The following is a 22,409-nucleotide window of genomic DNA, read 5'->3' as shown; positions in this document are numbered from 1 at the left end:
CTTCCGACAGCTTCCGGTAGAGTCAGCGCCACTGGAAAGCTCCCGCAGCCAAGTGGGTCACGAGGATGCTAGCTGGGTATGACCACTACTCGCAATCCTGCAGTGCAAAATGCGCTCGATAAGTCGAAGTGCCGGCGTCCGTGATCAATCGGAGTCCGTGAGAGCAGGTTTCAGAAAAGCGTCTCGCTCTGCCAGCTTCGAACTTAATTTTGCTCCCGCTTTTTAATAGTGCCAGCATGACGAGAACCATCTTCTATGGGCAATTTTAGTCTGGCAGTGTCCTACCAATGCACCTGTGCCCTTCAGCGCGCATTTAGAAAATTGTGAAAAACAAGTCGCGAAATTCTTTTTCGTGTGAAAATTAGCGCACAATATAAATAACATTAATTTTCAACCAAGAAAGTCCTTGAGGTGATTTCTTTAGTAACGATGAAGCAAACGCGGATATGTGAAGGGCTGGAAATGAGGTGGTCTTGGAATTAAAGTTACAAGGCTAGAGTGATTTTTAACGCGAGATCATTGCTTGGCTCGTTGTGCTAAAACTCCGCGGTCGCTAGAAAGCACAGGCAGAAACGCGGCACGTGAATGAGGGCATCACCCTACCTGTTGCAATACGGCACCACAAGGCAGGGGTGGACCGTGAAAGCCAAGTCGACTTTCGCGATGGGAGAAATCAAGTTTTGAGGCACCCCTCGTTCTCCCTTCAGTGCCTACACAGTGTGTGTATGCAATATATATATATATATATATATATATATATATATATATATATATATATATATATAGCACCCCTCGTTCTCCCTTCAGTGCCTACACAGTGTGTGTATGCAATATATATATATATATATATATATATATATATATATATATATATATATATATATATATATTGCATACACACACTGTGTATGCAATACACACCCACTGCATACACACACTGTATATATATATATATTTTTTTTTTTCACGTTGTAGTGACGGCAGTCCAGCGGTCAGGAAGACACCAGCAAGACTTGGAAACGAAGCTCTTTATTTGGGCTGACTTGAGCCCGCAAAACAACTGAATCACTCGGCGGCGGCGTAAGCAACAAACGTGCTCGTCAGTCGTCGAACTAAGAATGCCCGCTGCTCGCGGCATCGTTCAATTTAAAGCCGGCAAGGAAACTTCGAGATAACAGGTCGAGATCATCTAGAGTAATCTGGAAACACGTAGATGTAGCTCTTCGTGGTGGCTGGGATCAACTGAGATTAGTCCGGTCGCTTCTCGCGTCACGAACAAAAATGATAACACCCCTTTTTTGCGGCCTTGCGCGAACGAACGGACACTACATTGATACGTGGCATTACCCCCCTCCCTAAGAAGCGTCGCCTCGACGCTTTAAAATGAAAATGAACACCGAGAATGCAAACTTCGAGTCCATTAGCTTTCATAATTAGGTTTAAGGGTAGCGGTAAAAGCTTCAAGTCTGGCCGTGTCGTCGTCGGTGTCGTTGTAGTTGACGTCGTAGTTGTCGTCGTAGTTGAGGCACGGTCTTGTGTTTTCGTCGATGGAGGATCTTAGTGCTTGAGGTCAGAAGCAACCTCACCTCCAGAGGCTGATTTATACAGTTTAACCTTCGGGGGCTGGGGGAGCGTCCACGCACTGCGTAGCCTCGTCTAGGACATACAAAACGCAGTGACGATGGCGACGGGGAACGTGATAGTCGGCCCGGCGATGAGTATTCTTCCCGACGCAAAAACTCCTCGATTTCGGCTGATTGCTGGCCGGGTCGGGGTCGTGGGGCGTCGTAAGAGAACCCTCGGATGCCCATTCTCCTGTATGGGCAGTACCGGAGAATGTGACCGGCTTCTCCGCTGTGGAAGCATAGTGGACGGCGCTGGTCGAGTGTTCACCACTCGTCGCATTTCCGCGGCCGTGTGCGACGCTCGTAGGACGGGCGAGTTCGGGCGAGAGGGCGGCGCTCCAGCGCAGCTGGCTAAGGGCGATATGGGCTTGGGTCCCGTCGTCGAGGTTTCAGGACGGCGCACTGCTGCGGCGTAAGTCATGACTGGAGGCTTTAGAGGCTGCGTGGTAGACTGGAGTAAGGTCCTCCGGTGAATAACTCAAAGGGCTAGCGTCATGACTTCCAGGGGATGTCCGGTACCTGGAAGGCTACCCAGCACCTCCACCAGATGTCACGTTGTAGTGAGGGCTGTCCAGTGGTCAGGAAGACACCAGCAAGACTTCGAAACAAAGCTGTTTATTTGGGCTGACTTGCGCTCGCAAAAGAACTGAATCGCTCGGCGGCGGCTTAGAAAGAGAAATTTATTTTCATCTATGAAAACAATAAAATACGAAACAAAACTTCTGAACTCAATGGTTTGAACATTCGAGCGCATGCGCAGTGCCGCAGCACTGAGCATTTCAGTATGGCAGTAATGAGGCCGACGCTCGATTGCCGTGCAGGACGATCAAGTATGTCGACCATTTGCCGAAAAACTCAGCCTCGCTCATTGCCAGTGCGTCCACGCATGCTTGCTCAAAGAGGCGCGTGCGGAGGCGCTGCAAGATCGGAAACATCGCTCTTTGCGGACGGCCATTTAAGGAAGCCACTCCGCGCTGCCGCCACATGACGAACATGCCGACACATAAGAGCATATTTGCAAACAGTTCGCGTGAACTAGTGCGCGCTTCCAGGAGGGTTACAAACAGCCGTGACACTAGTATCGAAAAGGTGCGCGCCACTACACAGTCGAACATTGCGTGCCGCAATGTTTCTAAGAGACCGCATTGCGGGCATCGGGCGGAGGGCGCCACGCCCCACGCCGCAAGGCGGTCTCTTGTGGGCAGGAGCCGCCAGCCTCGAAACCACCCGAAGTCCCTGATATCTGCAGGAAGTGCAGGTGAGGTCAGTTGGCGCCAGCGCGCCCGTCTCGTTTTCTGGAGTTGTTCGCGGGTGAGCTCTGCTACCGTTAGTGCCTCACACACCCTGGAGGGCGGGGTTTCATCAACATCCAGATCGGGCACGCTGGCAGACAACGACGCCAGTGTGCGACGCACGTTAACAAAAATGCCGGTGGCTGCTCGGCTGTAGGGCCAACCATGTGTTCTGAAAAAAACACGTTACGCGCTGTACCCAGGAAGTACGCGAGGAGCGTTCTCCCGTGATAGTTTGGGTTGCGCACAAGATCGCGTACACCTCTCAAGGCGAGCACATTACACATGGTGCGGATGCAACGTACACTGAACCCACCCATGTACGACGGAAGGCAAATGAACAACCGTGACACAAGCTCTGTTTTGCTTGCCCAAACGAAAGAAGAACAGGCCGTGGTTAGCCTGCGTGCAAACGTGCGCGATGGGGTTGCGACGCGGGCGACAAAAAACCATGCGGCTAGGACTGTGGACTTCACAATATACTGCGCTCTGCCATTGAAAGGCGGAAAGTTGACGCCAGCGAGAGGCGTTTCTAAGCGTTCGTGCGGAGGTTAGTCCAGGTTTCGCGGGCTACTTCTCCGCTGGCTAAGAATACTTCTCCCAGGACTTTCACTCCCTGCACCCACTCCAGCTCGCCCGCAAGGTTCGGTGTGAAGGTGCCAAACATTAGCGCCTTGTTTTTTCTCCTGTTCAATAGGGCCCCGGATATCAGGCTATACTCGTGAAAAAGCCGCGAAAAAGAGGCGTCGCTATCCTCGTCCTTGAGAAAAAGCGACACGTCGTCAGCGTAGGCCGAAACTTTGATTTGGCCCTGACCAGGCAGAGGGAAGCCGCGTATGGATGGGCTGTCGTCAACGCGCCGGATGAGTGGATCCAGGCATAACACGAAGAACTTTGGGGAGAGAGGGCATCCTTGCCTTATGCCCCGGGTGACTGAGAAGGGAGCGCTCTGGTGGCCTTTTAGGGAGAGGCGAGCGTTCAGGTCAGCGTAGAGTAAGCGCAGCCTGTTGACAATTTGCGGTGGGAATCCGAAGCCTTCGAGGACTCCGAACAGATACGAGTGTTCCACCCGATCGAATGTTTTCGCCTGATCGAGCGAAACAAAGCACCCGGTGAAGCTCGTCCTGCTGGCAAAAGTGAATAGGTCCCTTGTGAGTGCCAATGCAGCAAACACTGAGCGGTCAGGGACGCTGCTGGTTTGAGCCCGGTGAATTAGGTGAGGCAGAATCGTCCGCATTCTTCTGTTGTGTAAAGATGCGACGATTTTGTAGTCTGCGTTTAAGAGGGTTATGGGCCGCCATGCTTGCGGGTTGGAGGGGTCACCGCCCGTTTTCGGAATGAGTATGATGCGAGATTCGCGGAAAGAGTTTGGACGTAACCCATCCGCGTTACTAATAAGAAGCTATGGGTGATGTGTGTGTGACCTATGCGTAAACGACATAAAATTACTTCGATAAAACGCTCTTTATGGCGGCATGATTTCCATTCTTTTGAAATGGGCTTTATGGTATGCAGATTGTTGTGTCCTTCATTTTCCCAAGAAGTTTGCCACTTGGCTCTTAGTCTGCTATGCACTAACTTCATGTAATCCCTAGGAGGCAAATTCACATGTTTTATTTCCATGGTTCTGGTTTGTGCAGCACACATGTCGGCTCTCTCATTGTCTCTAATGCCAATGTGACTGGGAACCCAGCAGAATTTTATAACATGTTTTTGTGTTGTGACCTTTACTATATTGTGTATGATGCTTCCAATCAGTGGCTCCGTGGCATTTTTGGAGTTTAATGCTGTAAGGACGCTCAGTGAATCTGTATAAATGATGCTGTTTTTGATGTTTTCATTTGTTATTTTCTGTAGCGCAACACTAATAGCATACCACTCCGCGGTGAAAACTGTAGCACATGAGGGCAGTCGTACTGCATTTTCATTTTTTTCTTGTATTACTGCGCTTCCTACATGAGCATGAGTTTTTGACCCATCAGTATAAAAGGCAGTATAATTTCTGTATTTTTGTTGTAGTGCTAGATATTCTTGTATTATATGGTCGTGTGGTGTACAGGTTTTCCTGAGGCGTGTTAGTGTGACGTCATACACTGTGGGGAGTGTACCACGGTGGTAGCGCTTCGTGTCTTGGGGCAATATTTTTGATTTCGTTTAGTATGTTCAGAGTTTGACATTTTTCTTCGAAGCGCAAGAGCAACGGCTTAATCGCATGAGGCTTGTTGTTGAAGAGTATTCGGGATGGGCATTTCGTGACAATTGGGTAACAGAGATGTTTGGGCTGAGAAAGGATTTTGATGACGTATGTACAAGTTAGTGCAGTTCTTCGATCTTCTAAGGAATGTTCATTAGTTTCCACATACAGACTTGCTATTGGTGAAGTTCTGTAAGCACCGGAAGACAACCTTAAACCAAGATTGTGGACAGGATCCAGTCGTTTTATGTAGGACGGTCTTGCTGAGCCGTATACTATGGACCCATAGTCTAACTTGGAGCGAACCAGAGAACGATATATATGTAACAGGGAAGCTCTATCAGACCCCCAGCGTTTTCTTGATAGTATTTTCAGCACATTGAGGGCCTGGGAAGCTTTTTTCTTTAAGATGTTTATATGTGGCAAGAAAGTGAGCTTTTTATCGAAAGGTATCCCTAGGAATTTATGCTCTTGTTTGACAGGTAGTGGGGTTTGGTTTAAATATAGTGTGAGGTCGGCCTGAAGGCCTCGTCTCAAAGAGAACAGAACCGCTACTGTTTTCTGAGGGGAAAATCTAAATCTGTTTCTATGTGCCAAGGTAGCCAGTTTATTTATTGTTATTTGTATTTGCCGCTCACAGGTAGGTATGCTGGAAGACGTGCACGCTATTTGGAGGTCGTCTCCGTAAACTGTACATTATGGATTTTGGGATTACTTTTCCTATGGAGTTCATTTTGATGACAAATAAGGTCGCGCCGAGGACCGAGGATGCACCCTTGGGGCACACCAGTTTCTTGGATAAAAGTCTTGGAGAATGTTGCGCCTAGGCGGACTCTGAACGTTCGATTGGTCAGGAAGTCGCTCAAACAGCTCAGCATCCTGCCACGGATATTCAGGTCCGCTAGGTCACGGAGGATACCGAACCTCCACGTGGTATCGTAAGCCTTCTCCAGGTCGAAGAAGACCCCGATACACTGTTGGTTGTGGATGAACGCTTCCCGGACTGTGTTCTCAAAGCGTACAAGGTGATCGGTTGTGGAACATGTCTTTTTAAAACCGCACTGGTGTATATCTAACAGTTGCTGGGACTGAAGTACGAAGGTTAGTCTGATGTTTAGAATGCTTTCGAATGATTTTGCTATACAGCTAGTGAGTGCTATTGGCCTGTAACTGGCGGGACTAGTTTGTGGTTTCCCTGGTTTTAGGAAGGGTACTATGATTGCTTCTTTCCATGCTTGGGGGATTTCTCCACTCATCCATATTTTATTGAAAAATTTTAGGAGAGCCTCTATGGCAGTCTCAGAGAGGTGAGCAAGCATGGCATAATGTATACCGGGTGTTTCACCTAAGACTTTCTGCAACTTTTAAAATTAAGCTATTTGAATTAGATGCGCGCTTTTTCTGGCATAGCATTGTCAGTGGTGTAGTACATCATAATGTAGCTAAGACGTGCTAACTAGCAGGCTTGATAACCAATATTTAATAGTTAACTTTTAAACTATTACCGTTGGGCTCCTTAATTATTGAGAGGCATGCAGCCCATCGAATGTAATGTCCATATCCGTTTTTAGAATTTCGAGAACGCGATTATCCTCGGCGCTGTGGCCCAACAAATTTCGCCTACATCGCGCCAAAATACATGCGGTTTGAGAAGCTTGCAGGCAAAGCAACCTCTCCAGTCAACCTAACTCGTCGAAATAGCCAAAATTTGTTGGGACACAGCGCCGAGGATAATCGCGTTCTCGAAATTCTAAAAACGGATATGGACATTACTTACGGTGGGCTACATGCCTCTCAATAATTAAGGAGCCCAACGGTAATAGTTTAAAAGTTAACTATTAAATATTGGTTAACAAGCCTGCTAGTTAGCTCATCTTAGCTGCATTATGATGTACTATACCACTGGCAATGCTATTCCAGAAAAAGCGCGCATTTAATTCAAATAGCTTATTTTTAAAAATTGCAGAAAGTCTTAGGTGAAACACCCTGTATTGTCTGGGCCTGGTGCTGTCATTTTACCGGATGTTAGTACTGTGTTTAGTTCCTGCATTGTAATAAGCTGATTGTAGTCTTCATGTATGCATGTTCCAAAGGGCCGTTTTTGTCTTTCTACTATTGTTTTTTGCTTTTGAAATGTGTGTGTGTAGTTGGATGAGCTTGAAACTGCGGAAAAATGCTCTCCCAATATCTTGGCCTGCTCTTCTAATGTTGTTTGAGTACCGGGTGTTGTTAGCATTGGAAATGTGAATGGAGTAAAATTTCCTGTGAATTTCCGCACCTGCTTCCACATTTTCTTTGATGATATTGAGCTGTTTATGGAGGATATGTACTGTTGCCATGATGCCCTTTCTGCGTTGCGTCTAATGCATCGTGCTTTGGCTCTAGCCCTTTTGAAGATGAGCAAGTTTCCTGCGGGGATAATTGGTTTGTTCATAGAAGGCTGAGAAGGATGAGATTAAGAAGTTTGCGGGGATACAGTGGCGGCAACTAGCAAAGGACAGGGTTAATTGGAGAGACATGGGAGAGGCCTTAGCCCTCCAGTGGGTGCAGTCAGGCTGATGATGATGATGATGAAGTTTCCTGCAGTGGGATATCTGCGAAGGTTGCGCCAAGCCTTGTTTTGCTGCTTTTTAGCCAACGAGCATTCACTTGACCACCAAACTTTATGTGCTTTCGTGCAATTTCAGACGTTTGCGGGATGGCTTCTATTGCTGCAGATATTAAGCATGTGACAAATTTTTCATTTAGTTCTTCTATATTAAGGGTTTCGGCATATTCTTTTTCTAGTGTGGCCTTCGTTCTGAAAAGTGCCCAATCGGCGAGGTTAATTTTCCATCACTGTGGCTTCGTAGGAAGGATGAATGTAGCTGATGTTAGTTTTAAAACCGTAGGTAAGTGATCAATTCCCCGGGGGTCATCTAAAACATCCCAAATAAAATCATTAAAAACAGATGGTGATGCAAATGCTAAATCGAGGCAGGTCATTTTTCCAGAGCTGGGGCAGCAGTACTTAGCTTTTCCCGTATTCATTAAACATATGTTATTCGAAAGAATAAAATCCTCGATGAGCTGACCCCTGGAATCAGTATGCTCACTTCACCAGAATGAGGAGTGTGCGTTAAAATCCCCTATTATTACATATGGCTCTGGCAACTGTTCCAGAAGTTCTTCTAGGTCATGCATGGCTATTGTGTTGTGTGGTGGTATGTACACAGAGCATATTGTTATTGTTTTATGGCTAAGGATGTTTGCTGCGACGCTTCTAAGTTCGTCTTTAATGATACCTCTCTTGCAGGGACATCACTTTGTGTAATGATAGCGACGCCTCCTGAGAGTCGGCTAGCTTGTACTCGGTCTTTCTGGAACATGTTATATTTTTTTAAGATGTTTGTGTGCTGTGGCCCAAGGTTCGTTTCTTGCAGGCACACAGCTGTAGGTGCCATTGTTTTGAGCATATCGGTTATGTCTGTGTAGTTTGTGTAGACCTCTACAGTTCCATTGTATTAGATACGCCATTGTGATAAGTTGGGGATTGGGGAAAGTTACTTATTCTCAGGAGCAGTGATTCGTGGTTTCCCTTTTTTCTCTAGGGAGTCTTGCCGCCGCTGCAGCGGTGGCGAACCAGGAGTTGTATCCATCGCCAATTTCGTGGCGCCGGATTTCCGCGGAGAATCCGCGGATGCGTGTGTTTTAGATGTCAGCGGACTTTCGCTGACATCCATCTCCTCCACGTTGGACGTGGAGGATGCTTCTTGTTTGCGATGGCCCGTGGCCTTCGCATTCGTTTTTTTTTTTTTTTTGCTGGCACCGCTGAACCAGGCCCTGCTCCAGCGGCAGAGTCTCTTGGGCCAGCAGTTGCCTTCTTAGAGGGGTGGGGCGACAGGTCTAGTTCAGCAGAGCTTTTCTGGGTGTCTGTCGCCGAGGATGCCGCTGCTGAAAGTGGGGCCTGAGGGCCTCCGGCGAGGATCGCGTGGTCTTCCCGCGAAATTTTCAGCCCTGTGAACCGTGTTACCGACTTCTGTGGTGGGGACTTTGGTGTCGACACCAGGTCCACCGGATAGACCTGTGTGCCGACAGAAACTGAAGGCGGCGGCGGTCCCCGCGTCACCGCTTCGGAGTATGTCCCTTTCTGTTGGAAAGAGACGCGTTTTTTTGCCTCAAGGTAGGACAGGTTTTCTGTGGTCTTCAAAGTTATGATTTGTTTTTCTGTTTTCCAGACTGGGCACGACATGGAGTACGCGCCATGTGCGCCATTGCAGTTGATGCATTTTGGTGTACGTTCGCATCTTTCCTCTGTATGTGCGTCTTCTGCGCATGTGACACAAGTGGGTTTACCTCGGCAAGCCAACATGCTGTGTCCAAAGCGCTGGCACTTGAAACATTGTCTCGGATTCGGTATGTATGGGCGGACTTTAAATGGAGGTATGCGGCGTGGATGGAATCAGGCAGAGTTGTGCTATTGAAAGTTAGAACAATGTGTTTTGTCTTGATTTCAGCATTGTTTCTCCGGATGGTTATTCGTCGGGCTGCTATTACTCCTTGTTCAGCTATTTCTTCTTCCATTTCAGCATCGGTACTCTGCAGGAGTTCATGTTCGGATATGACGCCCTTTGAGTGGTTCAGGGTCCGGTGCGGGGTTACCTGCACACTCATTTGACCAAGAATTTGTAATGACATCAATTTGGTGCTCTGTTCTTTTGTGTCTATTTCTACAAAGAGATCTCCGGTTCGCTGCTTTTTTGCTTTGTAGTTTCTGCCTACACAGTTCTTTAGAGTGTTGGCGATCACAAATGCAGACAAGTTTGCTACAGGTTGATCTGTTTGAGTGAACCATGAAAAACTTTGGAAACGTTTCTGGTTTCTGTGGCATCAATTTTTTCGCATCGGTGCGACCCCTTTTTGGGGGCCGATCAGATTTTTTTCGCAAATTTTTCCATACGGCATGTACTGGCTAAGGGTTCCTCATACTCTGTCGCCTCTGATTCACCCTTATACACAGAGGAAGGTCCCGGGACTCCCCGCCTGGTAGACAAACGAGGAGCCCATCGGCCGAGGACTGACCACTTCCTCGACCGCCACCGTTCATGGTTTCTTCCCTCCACCTTTCAACCTATCGCCACGGTACGGATGACAGCTTCGGTATGGGGGCTAAGGGTCCCTGGTGGCGCCAAGCACCAACACCTCGTTACACAAGGTGCCCTTGCGGGTGACTGACAAGGGGTGGTGATCGAAATCACCGGCGTGCCTGCAGGGAACGCGAGAACCTCGCAGCTAACGACAAAAGAAGCGAGCTCTGGTGGAAAATAGAATATGTCTATCCGACTGGCTGACTGCTCTCTCCCACGTCGCTCCAAAGACATCCCATGAAGCTGCACCCACGCGTCAGACAAGCGGAACTGAGTGACGAGATCGCGGAGCGCGGGGGCACCGGAATAACGGCGACCGTGACCCATTCCGCGGACGTCACGGTCGATGTTGAGAACACAATTGAGGTCACCGTCGATGAAAGTGGGGTATGGATCAAGGAGGAATGAGTCGAGGCGCTCAAAAAAATCGGAACTACTAGTCTGCCGTGCTGGCGCGTATACTACCAACGCACGTACCCGCCGCTGGTTTAGTGTTAAGTCGACCGCAAGAGTGCGGCCGTCCAGCCCGAAAGTGCAATGAGCACCCGCGCGCAGGCAGGGGTTTACAAAAACGACACCAACACCGCAGATATGCGAATCAGTCAACGAAAAATAAGCAAAAACAGAAAACCGGGTGGTGAAATTCAGCACATCAAGGGAAGTACGAAAATTGCATTCCTGTAAAAACAGGATGTCGACGCCCCTAGCCCTGGCAAAGTGCATCACCTCTCTGTGTCTGTCTACGGATTGAAATCCCCCAACATTCAGGGAGAGGAGATGCACAACCGCCATGACTTTTTAAGAGCATCGACGGCATAAGATACAACCTAAAGAGCGCTACCATGGGCGGCGCTTGACGCGCGCGGCGCTTTTTTGCTACAACTTTCGTTAACAGTCCCTTCGGATTCCGATGATTGAGGGTGGGCACGTTTGTAGCCGGGTCTTGAGAAGTCCATACTTTGGGGGTCGTCGGCACTTGTGGCCTCGCTCACCGGTTGCTGCGTGGTCTTGGCGACGCTCGCAGCTGAAGCCGATGCCGACGCCAGGGTCGCCGATGGCTGGTGACGGGAAGCGCGCGTCATCCGCATCTCGAGGAGTCGTCGGCCCTGACACCTGCCCGCACGTCAAGTCGCCTGTCAGGCGAAGCGGCGTGCCTTTGTCCGGTACCTCCTCTAGGTTGCCCAACGTCACGCTCGACTTGTCGCTGGTGCTCACGGTGTCGTAGGTGTCTGTGCCGGGAAGCGGCGCCAAGGGCTCGGCGAAAACTACAGCGAACGGCTCCACCTCTTTTGAAGGTGACCCCTCGTGGTGCTGCTCCTTCCAGGGCACCTCTGTCGCGGGGGCGGATTCGGACTCCCTCGGGCGGCTGGTCGTTGGGTCCTCGTCGGCAACCGACGTCCGGACGGCTGGTGTGCTCAGTGTTTCTGCGGCCACGTTGTCCTTACTCGGGTCGTTCCTCGAGACGCGGCCGCCGAATAAGACCGTGGCCGCAGGCAGTCCGCTGTGGCGTGGCTTCCACCCCAGCGCCTGCAAACCGCTCCGCATCCGGCAGTGTCGTGGCCGAACACCTCGCAGCGAGCGCACCGCGGCGTTCGAGACGCCGCGCCGATGTGGCCGTCCTGCCCACAGCGGGAACACACCTTCCGGACGTCTTGGTAGTCAAACATGACGCGGTGGCCCTGGACGGTCAGGAAGTTCGGCACCGCCTGCTTCATCTCAATCCGGATCACGCGCGTCCCGTTGCCGATGTGACGACGGCCCTTGAGGACGGGGTGGGTGATGTCCAGCACCTTGCCGTAAGAGCTCAGTGCAGCCGCCAGCGCCGCATCTCCCACGTACAGCGGCACACGAAAAGCCGTCACATGGACCACGGTGGGACCCACGCAGGCTACCGGGACGGAAGTGCCGTTCACGTTGAAGGCGCCTTCCACTAGCATCTCCTCCGCCGCCGCAGCCGAGGCCAAGGCGACGCAGAACTTCATGCATCCATGGTGCTGGAGGCTCTCTAGCCCTTTCGGGCCGACAACCGACTCGATGCCGTCGACGATGTCGTCAGCTGTCGCGTCGGAAGTAACTGTGAACTGGAAACAGTTCGCCTTTGGGGCGGCGCACGGAACACCGCAGGGGCAGCAGGTCCAGGGCCTCCCATGACGTCACGGGTGGCCGGCTGGGCTGCTGCTTGCACGAACTTCACGCAGTTTGCCCGAGCACCGGCAAAGGGACGGCGCCTGGGCTGGGAGGCTGGTTGCGGTACCTCCGAATCGCAGTGGATCCGGGGCCCGCCTGCACTTGTCGTTGAAACTTCTTCTCAGAAAGCCAGAGCCGAAAAAACTTCGCTGGGTCTGGACGAGCTCGGGCGTAGCAAATAGCGTGCTCGGCGGTCGTCGAACTGCGAATGCCCGCTGCTTGCGGCATTTTTCAATTTTTAAAACCGGCAAGGAAACTTCGAGATACCAGGCCGAGATCATCTAGACTTATCTGGAAACACGTAGATGCAGCTCTTCATGGCTGTGATCAATGGAGATTAGTCCGGTCGCTTCTGGCGTAAGAAACAAAAATGATAACACCCCTTTCCTGCAGCCTTGCGCGAACGAACGGACACTACCATGATACGTGGCAATGTATACATATATACCAGGTGTCCCAGCTAAATGTAACCGAGCTTTTAAAAAACACGGGGTGTCCTATCCGTCTGAAACCAAATTAAGGTTGTTTAGAGTCGCGTGACCTAGTCTGCAGTATTTTTTCGTTCCTCAAGGTTGACTAATTAGTTAAGCTTGATTAGCTAACTTTTTAATTATTGACTTGAGGAACAAAGTGTGAATGGAAAAGTTGTAGAACGCTTTGAGAAACAGCTTGCTGATACCTTTGCAGCAATATAATATTTACGTAAAGTAGCTTTTTTTCCGACCTTTAACCATAACCCGCATATAAGAAAAAGCTTCCACATGACAACTGTGCCACTTCAACATTCCAGGACGCGCCTTAAAGAATAAAATCCATTTTTTCTGAAGTCCTCTCCTCAATGAGACTTTGGGTGCACATTGGGGCAGAGAAGTGAGTGAGCAGCTGGTCACTTGACAACTTTCTTTTAAGGCCAATAAATGAAACTACGTAAATCGTAACTTGACGGAAACAGCACTACTAGCGGTTTTTCTAAAACTTTTTCGTTGACACTTTCTTCCTGAAGTCAATAATTAAAATGTTAGGTAATTAAGCTTAAATAATTAATTAACTTTGAAGACCGAAAAAAATACTCAAGACTAGGCCACGCGACTATGAACAACCCTCAGTTGGTTTCACTGGACTAGAACACTTCGCCTTTTTTAAAAGTTTGGTTACATTTAGCTGGGACACCCGGTATATATAATGTGATAATGCGGTACCAGGAGGCGAGGCAAGCAATGAAACTAGGTCACGAGTGCTACGAATTTGCTGATATTTATTTCCGACTGAGGCCAAGAGCACGGATTACATCACAAACGCTACAAGAGAGGAAGCAACAATTCTTCATGGAACAAGCATTCATCTCGGTGCGGTTGGTGCGCAGCCAGCGTTTAGGACACATAGTCGAAAAGGAACCGCCCTATGGCGCGGTGCGCTTCTATTGAAGGTATGGAATTGTAAACAAACGTTGTGGTTCACTGAAGGCCGTCTTATGCCGTAGCCGAGCTGTCGATGAGCGGCGTCTTGCTCCGAGAAGAGCCTAATATACGTCGATGTAGAGAGTCGAATGGATGTATTCAAACTATAAAGATACGTAAAGGATATCTCGCTGCTGTCTGCAAGGGAGATCGTGAGCGACGACTTGAGCGTGTCCTATATGAACGAGGAGAGACCGACATTTATTTATTTATTTGTTTCAGTACCCTCAGGGCCCGAGGGCATTACAGAGGGGAGTGGGATACGATAGACAAAATGAGAAATGAACAGCAGTCACTAGTGACACAGAATGTGAGGAAAATATGGCTCGCGGAAATGAGTAGGTTACAGCAAATACAAACAAAATAAGTCATTAACACGAAATTATGAGCAAAGAATAAAAGTAAAGTATACCACGCAAAAAAATAAACACAAGGAGCATTTTTTTGAAATAGGCAGGAAAAACTGGTGCACATATTCTGTCATGCCCTTAAACAGCAGAATTTGTGAAGAAAAAAATATAAAGACCAGGTTTGTTTCAGCCACTACATGAGCTGAAAAGGATAAACAAATGGCAGTGCGCAAGAATTGCATACACTATGTTACCATCAGGTTTGTTAAAGCTGATGGTAACACAGCTGATGTTAAAACACAGAGTGGCAATATATTTCGACGACCGATATGGGAAGGTGATTCCATTGCGCAGATGTGCTGGGGATGAATCAGTTGTAAAAGTGGCTTGTTTGGCATGAAAGAATACCAACTTTATGACGATGATCAATTCGAGCTGAAACGTAGCAAGGTGGCGTTAAAAATTTGGTCTTAAGGATGGGGTTATCAAAGTAAATCTTATGAAAAACACAAAGCCGGGATATATTTCTACTTTGCGACCGCAGTGGGAGTGATAAGGTTGATTTCATGGCACTGACACTAGAGTTACGAAGATAATTCGAGAGAATGAAACGGGCCGCATGGTTCTGTATAGATTCGAGTTGGTATATTAATGTCTCTTGATAGGGGTCCCAGATGGATGCAGCATATTCCAGTTTGGTACGAACCATCGACTTGTAAAGGAGAAGTTTTACGGAGCTAGAAGAAATAATAAAGTTACGGCTTATGCAGCCCAGCATGCGGTTAGCGTTGTTGCTAACATGATCTATGTGTACTTCTAAGAAATATTATCGGAAATGAAGACACCTAAATATTTATAAAAAGGCACAGGCTCAAGGCTGCAATTATTAAGATGATGTGAAGGTAATGTGGTGTTACGACGAGAAACTCGCATGTACTTGCACTTTTTTATGTTTAGTTCCATGTTCCATTTGTCGGTTCGTTCAAGAGAATGATCAATACAGATTGAGAAATAGCTACATCAGAGTCACTGTTAACTTCGCGGTATATCCCGGAGTCACCAGCAAAAATATTGTTACGTGGCAGGAGACGTTCACACCCCGCAGAACACTGGTGCAGTCACACTGAACACAACACAAGCACAGGGCGCACTGGACGCCAAGACACAAGCCACCGCGTAGGATTCAGAGCCCGAGCACGCGCCAAGCGCCCTCTCACTTCGTCTGCCTCATCGTCTCTGCGTCGACCCGTAGCATGACCCCCGGGCGTGAAAGCACCGTCGCGGTGCGGCTCAGCGAGTGTCAGAAGAGGGTAGATGGTAGGGCTTAAGGCGCGACACGTGCACAATATCGGAGGGTGGAGTACGGGAATTGCACTCGGTGAAGGCAGGCTCAATCTCGTATGTGACGGCTGTGACTTGGCGCAGCACGCGATACGGGCCCACATATCGAGAAAGAAGCTTTTCCGAGAGCCCTACACGGCGAGAAGGCACCCAGAGCAATACAAGGGACCCAGGCAAGAAGGCACTGTCCAGGTGGCGGCGGTTATAGTGCTCTTGCTGAGAAGCTTGGGAGGCTTGCAAGCGGGAACGGGCGACTTGGCGAGCATGGTCAGCATGGGCAATGGCTTCACGGGCGTATTCAGAATGTGCGGGAGGAGACGGTCGATACAATGTATCAAGCGGCAGTTGAGGCTCACGGCCGTACAAGAGGTAAAACGGAGAGTATCCGGCAGTGTCGTGGCGGGAGGAGTTATATGCAAATGTAACGTATGGGAGTGCGACGTCCCAGTCTCGGTGATCAGAGGAGACGTACATAGCGAGCATGTCGGTGAGCGTCCGATTGAGGCGCTCAGTGAGGCCATTAGTTTGGGGGTGGTAAGCGGTCGTCAACTTGTGCTTAGTTGAGCACGCGCGAAGAATGTCGTTTACCACTGCGGAAAGGAAGGTGCGGCCACGGTCAGTGAGCAGTTGGTGGGGTGCTCCATGATGAAGAATGACGTCCTGAAGAAGAAAGTCGGCGACATCAGCGGCAGTACTCGTGGGGAGCGCACGCGTTATCGCGTACCGGGTGGCATAATCTGTGGCGACTGCAACCCATCTGTTCCCAGAAGTGGACTCAGGAAATGGGCCGAGAAGGTCCAAGCCGATACGGTAGAACGGCTCCGGAGGGATGTCAATGGGCTGAAGAAAGCCAGCGGGAGCAGAGGCAGGGCGCTTGCGACGCTGACACTCATCGCAAGCACCAACGTAACGCCGCACGGAGCGGTAGAGGCCAGGCCAGAAGAACCGACGGCGGATGCGGTCGTACGTGCGAGTAACGCCTAGATGGCCAGCAGTCGGGAGGTCATGAAGTTCGTGGAGAACGACTGTGCGTAAGTGCTTCGGGACGACGAGGAGAAGGTCAGGACCAGTTGGTTGAAGATTCCGGCGGTATAAAATACCATCAACGAGAGCAAAGCGGTTCAGTGAAGGGTCGGTTGGGGCGGACGTTAGGCGATCGATGATGGAGAGAAGCTCCGCATCCCGACGCTGTTCTTCGCCGATAGTTGTAAACGGAGTTACAGAGAACAGGTCAATGGTGCTTGCGCTCGTCACAGTATTAGAGTGGGCAACAGGGTAACGAGAGAGACAGTCGGCATCTTTGTGCAACCGGCCAGACTTGTAGATCACAGCGTAGTCATATTCTTGGAGTCGTAGCGCCCAACGACCGAGGCGACCGATAGGATCCTTCAGAGAAGAAAGCCAGCACAGTGCGTGATGATCTGTCACAACTGTGAAAGGCCTGCCATATAAGTAGGGACGAAATTTGCCAACAGCCCAGACGAGGGCCAAGCACTCTCTTTCGGTAATGGAGTAGTTCTTCTCGGAAGGGGATAGGAGACGGCTAGCATAGGCAATTACACGATGTGTGCCGCATTGACGCTGGGAAAGGATTGCACCGATGCCATGGCCACTAGCATCAGTACGGACTTCCGTAGGAGCGGACACATCGAAATGTGCCAAGACCGGTGCAGTGGTAAGCTTTCTTATAAGGTGGGCAAAGGCTTGGTCTTGGGAGGACCCCCAGGAAAAACTAACATCCTTTTTAAGAAGATCGGTGAGCGGCTGAGCAATGTCGGCAAAATCTTGAATGAATCTACGAAAGTAAGAACAAAGGCCCAAAAAACTTCGGACGTCATTGCTCGAACGGGGTACTGGGAAGTCTTTTACTGCTCGGATCTTGTCTGGATCGGGACGAACCCCCGTAGCATCGACGACATGGCCTAATATATTGAGCTGGCGACGCGCGAAACGGCATTTTGAAGAGTTGAGCTGCAGCCCAGCATGGCGAAAGAGGGAAAGAACTTGTGAAAGGTGGCCCATGTGGGACGAAAACGAGGGCGAAAACACAATTACATCGTCTAAATAGCACAGGCAAGTGGACCACTTAAATCCTTGCAGCAAGGAGTCCATCATGCGCTCGAAAGTAGCTGGGGCGTTACATAAGCCGAAAGGCATAACCTTAAACTGATATAAGCCGTCAGGAGTAACAAACGCAGTCTTCTCCCGGTCCTGGTCATCCACAGCAATTTGCCAATAGCCAGATCGGAGGTCTATGGAGGAGAAGAATTTGGCTCCGTAGAGGCAGTCTAAGGCATCGTCAATTCGAGGAAGCGGATAGACATCTTTTTTAGTGATCTTATTCAAGTGACGGTAATCCACACAAAAGCGCCACGAGCCATCTTTCTTCTTGACCAAGACGACGGGTGAAGCCCAAGGACTGTGAGAGGGCTCAATGATGTTCTTCTCCAGCATTTTTGCCACTTCCGCCTGGATGACCTGTCGTTCTGCATGGGAGACCCGGTATGGTCGGCGGCGGATAGGAGGAGCATCGCCGGTGTCGATGCGGTGCGTAACTGTAAGAGCTTGGCCGAGGGCGCTGTTATGGAGGTCGAAGATGTCGGAATAGGACTCGAGAAGCGCACGCAGCTGACAAGATTGGGCAGGGAGCAAATCGGTGGGCATCATTGCCGTGATCGCGTCAGTCGAAGTAGGATCGTGAGCAGGGGCTGCAGGAGCTGATGCATGGGTAGTGTCCAATGGGGCAACTTGGCAGGAGCCAATAGGTGAGAACGTCGCCACGCATATGCCAGGTGGAAGGACTTGGGCTGAATAGCTGAAATTGATTAACGGAAGTGACACACTGTTTCCCCTGATTGTAGCGACAGTATGGGGCAGTGCAACGTTGCGGTGCAGCAAGACATCTGAAATAGGGGCGACTAAGTAGTCACCATCGGCGACTGATGAGGTAGGACGTAGGGTAACGAATAAGGCGGCTAGGGAGGGCAGAGAAACTTGGTCGGGCGAATACAGTCTGGGAGAAGGCAAGGGTTCAGGATCGATGGCTGGGAGATCGAGGTGGAGGATGCCGTGCGAGCAGTCTATCAGGGCGGAGTGTTCTGATAGGAAATCGAGGCCGAGGATGAGGTCATGAGAACAAGGGGTCAAAACATTGAACTGCACCGGAAGGTCATGGCCAGCAACACTAACGCGTGCAGTGCAGAGTCCGTCAACACTAACTGTTCCGCCGTCCGCGACACGCACTCGAGACCGAGCTGGCGTGAGAACTTTACGTAAACGACGACGAAGTTGTGCACTCATGACAGAGATATGCGCTCCAGTGTCGACAAGCGCACGCACGGGAACACCATCAACACAAACGTCTAGTTGGTTCAAGTGGGAGGTCTGTAGAGGATTTGTGGGCCTGGTCGTGGATGCAGCGTCACCTCCGGGAGCTGCATCAGCTAGTTTTCCAAGTCAGAGCGGTCGTATGAGGCTGCAGCCGATGATCGAAGGGACTGCGGGGATCGGAAGCGACGGCCTCGTGGAGATGGAGAGCGGGAAGAACGACGGGGTCGGGAGCTGTTGAGATCGTTGGGCGAATCTGATTGGTCATGAGGTGGTCGGGGCGGAAAACGGCGGGGAATATCTGAACGGTTGTCGTAGGAGAGCTCGGTGCGAGGAGTCGGAAACCATCTATTGCGGCAGTGCCGGGAAATGTGACCGACACAGGAACAGTTGAAACATATGGGGCGATCATCAGGCGTGCGCCACTCTGCTGGATTTCGGTAGCGACGAAAGTTCGGAGCCCTGGGACGGTAAGCATTCCTGGTTGGTGGCCGGACGCTAGAGTTCCCGATGGAACAGATGGCAGGTGAGAGATTCAAATTTGCGAGTTCCTCTCGTACGACGGCTTGAATAAGGGACACATCGGGCAAGGGGTGACTGGGGATGGTAGGTTGGAGGGCCGCAGGTGCACAGGCCTCCATTTCGCGGCGAACGATCCGGGTGACTGTGTCGTTGATGTTGAGAGGCGAAGTGGGAGGTGGGCTAGTTGGCGGCTGCTGCAAAACACACGAAGATGTGGCGGCCGTATGGGGAAGTCTTTGAAATTGTGGAAAAATGCGCCGGCTCTTTACTTGCTCGAAGAGACGGCACTCCTTAATAAGGGCATCCACGGTATCACTGCCTTTGCAGAGAAGTAAATGAAATGCGTCGTCCGCGATCCCTTTTAGGATGTGGCCCACCTTTTTCGATTCCGACATGGAGTTGTCAACCTGGTGACATAAGGCAAGGACGTCTTGAATATACGTGATGTAACTTTCAGAGGTGGACTGAGCACGCGAGTCGAGATGTTTTTGGGCTGCGAGCTTCGAAGCATCTGGAGGTCCGAAGAGAGCGCGAAGCTTTTCTTTAAAGGTGTCCCAACTCGTTAATTCGTCTTCATGGGTTTCGTACCATTGCCTCGCTGTGCCAGACAAATAGAAAATGACGTTGGCCAGCATGACGGTGGGGTCCCACCTGTTATGGGCGCTGACGCGTTCATACATCAAGATCCATCTGTCGACGTTTTCAGTTGAGGCACCGGAGAAGATGTCGGGGTCACGGGGATGAGCCATGACCATGAATGTAGTGGCAGTGGGACTTGGCGAGTCACCGGGCTGCGTCATTGTAGCGGTCCCGGTGTAGCGACCGCTGCGAAGCTCCGTGATGGAATAGGCCAGAACGAGAGGAAGGGGAAAGTCCTCACCTCCACCAAGATGTTACGTGGCAGGAGACGTTCACACCCCGCAGAACACTGGTGCAGTCACACTGAACACAACACAAGCACAGGGCGCACTGGACGCCAAGACACAAGCCACCGCGTAGGATTCAGAGCCCGAGCACGCGCCAAGCGCCCTCTCACTTCGTCTGCCTCATCGTCTCTGCGTCGACCCGTAGCAATATTTAATTTTGAACATAGGTGTTCAGGTAAGTCGTTAATATATATATAAGAAAATGCAGAGGCCCTGTAACAGAACCTTGTGGCACTCCAGATCTAACTGGAGAAGTGATGAAAGAAGCATTATTAGCGGTGACAAATTGTGAACGATTATTGAGAAACGAATGCAGCCACCTAAGAACGTTAGGGTCGAGGTTTAGTTTACTGAGTTTAAGAAAAAACAGTTGATGAGAGACCTTGTCAAATGCCTTTTAAAAATCGAGGAATATGCAGTCGACAACAGAGCCCCTGTCGAGAATTGAATTTAGATCATGCGTGAAGGTTAAAAGCTGTGTTTGACAAGAAAACAACTTCCGAAATCCATGTTGACTGTCAGTAAAAAAGGTATTAGGATCAAGGAACGATGCAAGGTGAGAATAAAACAAGCTCCACAATTTTACATGGAATGCTGGTAAGTGAGATGGGTCGATAATTATGCGGGGAATGTTGATCACCAGACTTATGCAAGGGAATCACCTTCCCGACCTTCCTGTCATCAGGTATGCAGGCTGTTTCGAGAGATTGCTGAAATATGTGAGAAAGTATTATTGCGCTGTACACTTTGGCTTTAATCAAGAACTTAGAACTAATGTTATCAACGCCATATGATGAAGAAATCTCTTGTTTTTCGATTATTTTTTCCACTCCAGCGGGATCAAAGACAATAGATTCCATCGGTAAAAAGTCAGCACTGGTATAAGCAGGGGTTACAGAAAACAGATTTTCTGAAAAAGCTGAAGCGAATACACAGTTTAGGACATTTGCACACTCATTAGGTTGGATAAGCTCGTCACTGGAGTCTTTAAATCTGATGGATGAATTGTCTTTTTTGTTAACTATGCTCCAAAATTGCCTAGGGTTATTTATCAAATGGGAATGTAATGTGTCATTAAAGAAATAAATATTTGGCATCCATGAGTGCACTTCTATATTCAAGGGCCGCGGCCTGATAAGCAGTGGAAAGTTTTTAAGAACCGGTTAGTTTTGCAGAGCAGAACATGCGTTTCTTTTTTAATACAGAGCCGTTTGAACGATTTAGTGAACCATGGTGATTGACGGTTAGAGGTGATGACTAAGCGTGGAACATATTTTTCATTGAGCGCCGCAACTTTTCTTTAAACAGGCTGCAGTTAGCATTCACTCAGCGATCATGAGAGCTTAGAAAGTAATAATCTAGGAAAAGAGACAGTTCATGGTTAATAGCATTAAAATCGGCCGTTTTGTAATCATGGAAGTATTTATTGTGGTTTTGTTGATGGGGAACTGCGCAGGTCAAAGAAAAATGAAGGAGTAGATGATCACTGAACCCTGGCAAGTGTGATATGGGCTGGAAAAGATCAGGCGATGGGGTGAGTACCAGATTGAGGATTTTAGACGCAGTAGGTGAAATTCGAGTTTTTGTATTACAAGCTGTGATTAGTTAAAATCCCTGCACAAAGTCAAGAACATGTCGCATTCATTTGAAAAAAGATCACAATAAAGACTTACATTGGACCGCACTATATTGGGTAAATTAAAATCGCCCAGTAAAATAAAGGGACTGCTCGGATAACGGACTGCAGTCATATGAATGACATCATAAAGATCGTTGACAAAGGTTGGCGAGGTAGACGGCGGACGATAGCAAACGCCCACAATCAATTTCCTTGAGCATATGCGAATTTCGACCAGGACAAGTTCAACGAGCTTACAAAATGGATCGCAAAAGACATAACAGTACCAGTAACAGCTACAAGCACGCCTCCGCCACATCTAGAACCCCTGTCGCACCAATAAATATTATATCTCTTTTTACAGGTAAGCAGTTCAAAGCTATTTATATTCGCCGATAGCCAGGTTTCAGTCAGACATACCATGTCAGCATCGCAAGCATCAAT

At 49.4% G+C, this 22,409-nt stretch overlaps 1 protein-coding gene across 1 annotated transcript in view; it reads left to right on the top strand.

Moving 5' to 3' along the window:
- LOC149326439 (uncharacterized) overlaps positions 1 to 22,409 on the top strand; it is a 448,784-nt gene that overhangs the window by 374,743 nt on the left and 51,632 nt on the right. The window lies entirely within an intron of this gene.

The sequence above is a fragment of the Amblyomma mixtum genome, chromosome 10, assembly GCF_055824585.1.
Source record: "Amblyomma mixtum isolate Tamu chromosome 10, ASM5582458v1, whole genome shotgun sequence".
In the NCBI taxonomy this organism is placed as follows: Eukaryota; Metazoa; Arthropoda; class Arachnida; order Ixodida; family Ixodidae; genus Amblyomma; species Amblyomma mixtum.
The sequence above is the reverse complement of the archived record's forward strand: the minus strand, read 5'-3'. Positions and strand labels throughout refer to the sequence as shown.